The following is a 9,858-nucleotide window of genomic DNA, read 5'->3' on the forward strand; positions in this document are numbered from 1 at the left end:
AGCATGTCATTTTTCCCTCCCTTTCTTTCAGAAATAGTGTGTGATCCGAATGGCTCTGTTTAAAGCCATGTTTGAACATTGCCTGACAGAATCTTCCGAACCATACCCTGGGTGATTGCTTTAACCCATAGAGGGTCTTCCTCAGTCTGCACACCTGTCCTTTTCCAAATTCGTCGTGCAGACCTGGTGGGACCTCCATATAGACTTCTTTGGTCTTCTCAAGTTCACCATGAAGAAAGGCATTTGTCACATCCAACTGGTATAATGGCCATTCTTTGCATGCAGCCACAGAAAGAAGAGTTCTTACTGTATTTAGTTTGGCCACCGGGGAGAACGTTTCTTCATAGTCTACTCCATACACTTGGGTGTATCCCTTAGCAACCAATCTTGCCTTATATCTCTCGATTGAACCATCTGCACGTCGTTTTATGGTGAAGATCCACCGACAAGCTACTGGTTTCTTTCCCGGAGGTAGAGTACACTTCTCCCATGTTTCATTCTTTTTCAGGGCATCTATCTCCTTCTTCATAGCTTCCCTCCAGTGTTTGTGTTTCATTGCCATCTCGAAGGATTGCAGGATCTCTTCTTCTTCATAAAGGGCAGCTTCGAATGCTCTAGCCATTTCAGTAAGATGTCCCTGGGTGAAATTTGTAACTGAGTACCTTGATTTTCGTCCTTTCCAGTCTGGAGAATAGCGTCGAGGAGGAATGCCCCTCGTACTCCTGTGGGGTAATCTTCCGTGCCCAGTCTCTTGTTCTGTACGTGGCTCTTCTGTATCACTTATATTTTCCCTGTCACTGTTAGCAGTTTCAGGTATGGTACCAATATTGGGATCAAAAGTGGTTACCTCAGGTCTCAAAGACTGGTTAGATAGTTCGGTTGTGTCCTGAGGCGACATGTTCTGTTCATGGGAAATTGGCGCTGTTGGACTCACACCTGTGATAGGAATGTTCTCCCCCTGAGCGGTTTCTCCCCATAGAGGTAGCCAATTGAGTGCGTCACTATTCGGGTTACATGTCTCACTGTCCCCCTGGCCACTAGATTGGCTATAGAAATATTCACTCTCAACAAAGTCACAATTCATAGTGACATACATGCGATCTGTTGACGGGTCATAACATCTATACCCTTTCTGATTTTTCCCGTACCCCAAGAAAACACATTTGACTGCACGTGGTGAGAATTTATCGCGATTATGTTTGGGGATGTGAGCAAAGACAGTGCAACCAAAAACTTTGGGTTCAAGATTGAGAGATGAGGGAATTGAGTGTTTTGAAGAGAATATCTCTAAAGGGGTTTTGAAGTTTAGGATTCCTGTGGGAAGACGATTTAGAAGGTAAACGGATGCGGCTATGGCTTCAGGTAAACGGATGCGGCTATGGCTTCAGCCACCCCGTTTTGTTCCGGCGTGTATGCACATGTTGTTTGGTGAAGGAGACCTTTTTCGATGAAGAAGGTTTTCAAGCTAGAGTTCACATATTCTCCCCCATTATCAGATCTAAGGACTTGGATTTTGGTGTTGTACTGGGTTTGGACAAGGTTATAGAACTCAGTGAATTTTTCAAAGACTTCCGATTTTGATTTTAAAAAATAAATCCAAGTCATACGAGAAAAATCATCAACAAATAGCAAAAAATATCAAAATCCTTGACCCCCGGTAACCGGAGCAGGGCCCCAAACATCAGAGTGAACTAAAGCAAAAGGAGATTTTTCTCTAGTTTTGTTCAACTTGAAGGAATGTCTATGACTTTTAGCCAAAACACACGTTTCACAATTCAAAACATATGAAGAAGAAACTAATTTAGGAAAGAGTAGACGGAGATATCCTATAGATGGGTGTCCTAACCGACGGTGTAGGAGCCATATCTGTCTTTCATTCAGTCCATGAGTTAGCAACGCAGTACTGTGTTGGGAAATCTCATCAACGTAGTACAGTCCATGTCGCTCAGTGCCACGCCCAACTATCGTCCCCGTCTTGATATCCTGTAACATGCAAAAACGAGGCTGCATTAGGAGTTTGCAGTTAAGTTCTTTCGTGACATGACTCATAGACAACAATTTGTGGGACAAAGACGGAACATAAAGACAATTTGAGAGGCGAAGGGTTGGTGATATAGATATAGTTTCCGCCCCTTCGACCTGTGCTAACTCCCCACTGGCTGTTTGGACAAAGGTTTTTTTTTATTGGGATATATCTAAAAAATCGGATTTATCGAATGTCATTGTGTCAGTTGCCCCGCAATCAAAAATCCATTTGTAGTCTTTTGGTCCTATGTTTGAGGACGAAGAGTATGCCAAGGCTTGGACCAAGTTTGTGTAGGGTGTGGAAGATAGAAATTCAAACTTTGGGGTGTGATTTTGCATTTTTCGAAAGTTGGGGAAATATTTGGAATTATTGTGGTCGTGTGGGGTGGGTTTTCGGAATTCAGGTATTCTCAGGGGGGAGGGTTTGAAAAAATTGATGGGGTGGGGTTGTTTATAGGATTTATGTGGGATTGAGGGGCTATTTTGCAAAATTCCCCAATCAAATGAGGAGAACAACCGTCCCCCCCTTCCATTCACAACCCTAGCTGCTACCCCATCCGCCGCCTCCCTATCGCCGTTTTCCGTCCAGGCCGAGGCGGCACCCCTGATCGGAAACCGGTGGTCACCGGAGCTTCTTTCCCCCTCCATTGTAATCCAAGTTCCCGATCCAATTTTACCTTCCGTCCAGTTCTTTGTGGAGGCGATTATGGCCTTGGCCACATTTGCTGAAGTTGCGCCGCCTCCACCGCTTTTGGGATTACCAGTACCTCCTCCGTTAGGGTAATGTGTTGACGGAGTGAAGCCGTTTCCGCCGCTGCCTGTGGAGCTGCCGAAGCCGCCGCCGCCGCCGCTGCTTCTGCCTGTGGAGCTGCCGAAGCCGCCGACGCCGCCGCTGTTCCCTGTGGAGTCGCCGAAGCCGCCCACCGATCCTCCGGTGTAGGTGGCTCGGTCTCCTCCTACCACAACCGCGGCTACTCCCCTTCCATTTCCGCCGCCGCTGTTGCCCTGTTTCCCGTTTTGGCGATTTCTCTTCATCTCTTGCCACCATTCAGGATAACCGTGGAGGTGTAAACACGATTCACGGGAATGTTTCCTCCCTCCACAGTGCGAGCAAACCAACTTGTTCTTGTCTTCGTCCGGTTTCCGAATTGGTGAGAATTGATTTAATGGCGAAGGGGTTGGTCGGTTTCGATGGATAGCTCCCAGGCCGGTAGCGATTCCAGATTGGTCTGGTTCGGGCTTGAGAACCTTCTTGTTGACAGCTTCTCTCCTCACCATTCCATATGCTTTGCGGACGGACGGTAACGGATCAGTATTTAGGATTTCCCGTCTGATCTTGTCGTATTTGTCGTCTAATGCCCATATGAATTGGTAGAGTCGGTGCCTCTGTGTATGTTTGTTGTATTTGTCGATGCTTTTGGGGCTTTCCATTAGATTGGGATCTCTTGCATCGATTGAGATCCATAAGTCCTGGAATTTGTTCCAGAGGGATTCCAAGCTCATATCTCCTTGCTTCATTGTCATTGCCTGTCTGTGTAAATCATGCACTTGAAACGGGTCAGCTCCACTTCCATATGTGATTGCCAGACCTTCCCATAGGTCTCTGGCTGTTTTATACTGTGAAACTTCATTCCTCAAACTGGATTCAATGTTGTTGATGATCCAGTTGAAGCAACAGTGATCTCGTTGCTGCCATATCGCGTAGCCGGGATCGTTGATAGGAGGAGGTTCTGATCCTCCAGTAATGTGAGAAATCAGCCCCTTTCCACCTATAACACGTTCCATCAGATTTATCCAAAGGGGATAATTATCTCCATTGAGTTTGTCTTCTAGGCGAATCTCTCCCAAAGACTCCAGGTGTTGTTGTGACTGTTTTGGAGAGCTTTCTGATTTGTTTCCAGATTTATTCATGAATTTCATGAATTCGGCGAATTGTGCCGCAAAATCTGCCATGGTTTCGGTTGATGCTGGTTTGGTATTTTCGGTGTCAGAATCTGACATGTTTGGTTTTGGTTTTGCAGGGTTAACAAGGGAAAGGCCGAGAAGGGTATGGGACTATGATGACATTGTTCTGAGTCCCCAAACTGAAATATCCTGCTCTGATACCATCTTAAAGATGGTAATCGAGAGAGGTGAAGAAAGATTGGTTAGTCATTTGGTAGATAGAAGTGTATAGAGAAATATTTCAATATTTGTTTTCTTATCTTCAAATGTTCATTCACCCTAGTATTTATAGGGTGAATGAGAACATTCTACTACACTAATAAATGTAATTGGTACTCTACATGACTTAGGAACTCTACGTATTGAATGTGGACGGCATATTGAATGTGGGCGGCATATTAATGTAGTCTCTTTTTCCAACATATTCGTCTATCAAAATATTTTTAGACACGGTTTATAATGCTAAATTTGTAAAATATAAAAGTGAGGGATAAAATGGATAAAGTATAGAAAACAGATAGAGAAAATGTGAATAAAATAGGAGCAAAAGAAAAATATTGAATAACAAAAACTTTTTTATTTTTAGCATTTGATTAATTTAGTTGGATGGACAATAATGAAAAGATGAGATTATTTTTTGGATAACAAAAACTTTTTTATTTTTAGCATTTGATTAATTTAGTTGGATGGACAATAATGAAAAGATGAGATTATTTTTTGGATGAGGAAATATGAGCTAAATTTCGACTACTTAAATCTATATGATTGGGCTCCTGCTTCCTGTTCCAAGATGGATTATAATTTAGGGTGATAGTTCGGTTTTCTAGAAAAAAATAGTACTAAGATACAATTTAGGATAGAGTTGTGAGATTATTTTAGTTATATGGGGTTAGCTATGACTAATTATCAATGATTATCCATCTAGGATTGGAATTGTGGTATTGAATCTTATGAACCAAACACACTACATATTCAATTTTGGGATGCAATCTTGCAAATCGAACCCTCCCTAAAAGTATTGTTACCCGTTATTTATTCATAGATATTGTGCTTACATAAATCATCGAGAAAAATGTAAATTAATAATAAATGAGTATGTGTTCCTTCAATTATAGCTACTATTAAATCATGGTTGCCACAATTTTACCGAAATGTAATTATATTTCCTGCATTATATTTCCCCCAAATGTAATTAGTCTGTACTCAGGGCGGACACATTTGCAAAGAGGGTAGGGCTTAAGCCCATGCCCAAATTCTTTTTTTATTATTTTTTATTTTTAAAGTTTTGAAGAAGAAGAAGAAAGAATTAATAATGTTTGATTCATCATAATAAATGTGCATGTGAAAATTTTGATCAACGAAAAATGACAATTTAGAAAATAGGGCTATATCATGTATACTCTATAAATTAAGTCAAGGTAACAAATCTTATCTTGGGAGAAAGACGCGAACCATAGTTATTGAATTATTAGTTCCAAAAGTCAAAAAAGGCTAATCCCAAAAAGACTGCTTACAGCCTACCATTAATTTGTATAATATATTATTTTATTATTATATGTATCTATAATCTATAATCTATCTATAAATATATAAAATGAGAGTTTTGAAATATTAACAAAAATATCATTTCGATTATACTAATAAAGTTAGAAAATACTCCGTAAATTATATTTTTTGTTCTTGTAATAATTATGGGAGTTGAAGTGAAAAGGTCTTTTAAGGATATATTGAATACTCATTGCATGTTAATTATAAAGTTGTGGAATATGTAAAATTTTGGGAGAGGAAGAAATGATTATTTTAATAAAGTTGGTAAAATAAAATGTAATTTTTTGTTCTTATAATAATGGAGGGAGTTGTAGTGAAAAAGGTTTTTTAAAGTAAATTGAATACTCATTGAAGGTTAAAAAAAGTTATAGATTATGTAAAATTTTGGGAGAGGAAGAAATGAAAAGGTTTTGAAAAATTAATGTTGAATCAAATCTTCATTTTTTTATGCATAAATCCAAGAAGCTTGTGAGGGTTCACAGAGATCACTCACTGCAAATTTTCTATGCAGAACCAAGTGAAGAAATGTGCTCCATGAAAAATCCAGGTTATTCTTATTCCCTTTCGTAATGATAAATATGCACAGATGCACTTACTAAAAGTTGAGTGTTTCATTTGTTTTGCTTGACATTTTTTCTTGAATTTATCACAATCTTCAACTATACCTTTGCATCTTTAAATTTACAATGTGACCTACCTTTTTTAATTATTTAATAAAATAATTATGAAGTATTGCTTTTTTGTGGTCTTAATTGATGCATTAATTTAATGGTGGAGAGTCAAAGGGTGTTCGTTCACGAGCGTGGGGAAGGAAACGATAAGTGTAGGGGAGTTTTGAGCTCTAGAGTACGTGTGTAGCATGAATGAAATTGAAAGGAGTTTTGAGCTCGAGTGCATATGTAGCATGAATGAAATGGAAGGTATTTATATTCGTTTAACTACATTCCAATAATAGTGAACCTAAATCTTTGTTCTTATTCATGATTGAACATGTGACCCTCATATACATTTAGGATCTGTTTGATATATGAAATTAAAATTGAAATGAAATTGAAAATATGTAGAATTGAAACTATAATTCAATTTCATATCCTTTATTTGATAAAATGAAAACTGACACTCTTTCTGTCCGTGAATAGAAGTCATGTTTTTTTCATTTTGGTCCATCTGGAAATATGAGTTCCATTTCATTATTGCTATAAGTGGTAAATAAGCACACGTGCTGAAAAGAAACGAGACTCCTATTTGCGGACAGAATGAGTATCAAATTGAGTTTAAAGTAATTGTGCACTCACAAAACGCATTGCACACACGCAATACACTCACTAAATATACACACTACACATACTACATGGGCGGGCGTGTGCGCACACGCTCTCACTACACCACACACAATACACATTACATGCAATCACACACAATATATACACATACCGCACACATTCACTGAATACACACATTACATATACACACTACGTACACACAACACACACAATAATGCATACACTACGCACAAACTACACACAACACATGCACACTCACCCACATTATACACACTAATTCAAATATTTTTTTAGTTTTGTCTTTTTTTGTGTTTTTCAATCATTTTTTTCCTTTTTTTTAATTATTTTTCATAAGCGTGTGTATAGATTGTAGTGTTTATTGTCTCTTGTGTATATTTGTCTTTCAACGTAGTACTCTCTCTCCCTCTGTTCCATTAGAAATGAAACATTTTCCTTTTTGGTTTATCCTATTAAAAATGAAACGTTTCTAAAAATAGAAACAACACTCTCTCTACTTTTTCTTCTCTCTTACTTTACTCTTTTTATATTAACTCACAAAATAACCATACATAAAATCTTGTGCCGAAAAACAAATGTTGCATATTTAATGGGCCGAAGGGAGTACATAGTTTTTGAGCGTGAGTGTATGGAGTCCAAACAATGTTCCACATTTCAATATATTCATAGAATTGTTATATGCATATATGACACCTTCCATTAATTACTTTGACATATTTTTGGCATCAAATCAATGTACTCCTACTATTTAAATGAATGGAGTAGGAAAAAATCGCGTTAATAATTATAATCGAAGTAAAGCATAATGAACCAACCAAGATGATCAAATACATTGGATTGGAAATATTTTGATGATCCGTGAAGAAAGTGACGCGATTATTGTCCTAAGCCAAATGTGACGAATTGTAACTTATAAAGAAATAAACAAGGAAAAATGCATTTGTAAACAAGTGGTAATTGGAAGTCATACACTAAATTAATTATGTAAATCCTTACATCATTCTAATTTTATACTATAAGATTATTTGGATTTGATAATTTTGCTACATGTATAATATAACTCCAATAGAACATTGACGATCGACAATGACATTTTCTGAATCATACTACTAATATACTCCCTCTCGTTCTATAGTAGTGATGACATTTCTTTCCGGCACAGAAATTAAAAAAATTATGTTAAGTTAGTTAATTAGAGGAAGAATAAAGTAGCAAAGGAAAAAAGATAGAGAGACGAAGAGAGAATAAAGTATGAGATAATATGTAAAGTTAAATTAGAATAAATGTATTGACTTTTACTTAATAAGAAAATTATTTCATTATTATGGAACGTACTAAAATGGTAAAATCAGTATCTATTATTACGCGCCGAGAATTTAAAAAATTATACTAGTAATTAACAACACTAACTTTGAGTAAAAAACAGATGAATTTGTTAGAGCCACACAAAATAGTGGGTACCAATACCAGCGTTTTTTTTTCCGATTTTTTAATATAATCAGTAATCACACTGAATCCATTTGTAATAATATTAAATATTGCAGTATGTATTTAATAATGAATTGTTAAATCAGCTGTGAGAGTCTTGAGTTTGGCACAAATTAGTAATTTATGAATTAATCAATTTGCCGAGTAGCGCACGGCTTCATGATTTTACATCCATAAATTAAGAGCGCTTTAACTACGAGAAACCATGTCCTGTATTTGCTGATTCAATTAAATAAAATTTTAGTATTGCCGACTTCGATATCTACACGTCCAGTTGATCAATTACGTTAGATTTGATTAATTCACCATATTTTGATTCAATTAAATAGAATTTTAGTAATGCCGACTTTGATATCTACACGACAAGTACTTGATCAATTACGTTAGATTTTATTAATTCACCCTATTTATATAGTATCGTACTTTTAATTTCTATTTTTTAAATAAATGTGATTGGAATAAGTTAATGGGATTTGACATATTTGTATTTTACAATAAAATAAAATTCTTATTAAATTAAACATGGGATACGATGTAAGCACATACGTCACAAGTTTCTGATGATTATTGGCTGATGCTTTTTAAGACTTCGTTATCAAATTGAAAAACAAATTCAATCGTCAATCGCATGACTTGCTTTCTACAGCCGCCGCCATTTATAATTTTCTCTCTTTTAATTCGTATAATTTTTTTCCTAGTAATCAATTTCACATTAAGTCAGCTGTGAACAACTAACAAGCATGACATGCTTTCTACAGCCGCCGCCATTTATAATTGAATAAATTCTAGACAATGGAAGTCCATATATTAAGTGAGCTTCTTGTTATGATGGAACGAAGTCCATATATTAAGTGAGCTTCTTGTTATGATGGAACGAAATAAGGAGGAAATAGAATAGAGATGGAAATGGCCCATTCTATTCTTGTGCTCGATGAATGTAAGAAATGCAAATGGAATAAAATTGCTATTCCTTGATTGACTATATTCCTATACTTGATAATACAAATAATATAGAAATGGAATGGAATGAAATATGAATAATTAAAATGTTGATTCTACCAAAAAAATATTTATTCAAAAATATTTTTGCCAAATATTTTGGATTATACTCCCTCCGTCTCATAAAAATATGTGCACTTTTCATTTTCGTCCGTCCCACAAAAATATGTGCATTCCATTTTTGGAAAGTAATATCAATATAGTAACGTAGGTCTCACTATCCACTAATTCTACTTTAACTATCATTCTCCTCATCTCTCTTACTTTACCATATCATTTTCCTTCTCTCTCTTACTTTACCAATTTTATCTTAATTCTCGTGCCATCTTATCCGCCCATATTTTGTTGGGACGGAGGGAGTATTATTTTGTACTATACATGTAAATGAGTGTGTGCATATGTGGTGTAAGTATGTATGAACATCTGTGACAGGATGTGTGTGTGTGTGTTTTGCGGTTGGAGGATTGTGTAGGGAATGGAATGGAATGGAATTGTCATTTCCTAGTTAAATGGATGGAATGACTATTCTCATGTGAAATAGAATGGTGATTCC

The sequence above is a fragment of the Salvia splendens genome, chromosome 4, assembly GCF_004379255.2.
Source record: "Salvia splendens isolate huo1 chromosome 4, SspV2, whole genome shotgun sequence".
NCBI lineage: Eukaryota > Viridiplantae > Streptophyta > Magnoliopsida > Lamiales > Lamiaceae > Salvia > Salvia splendens.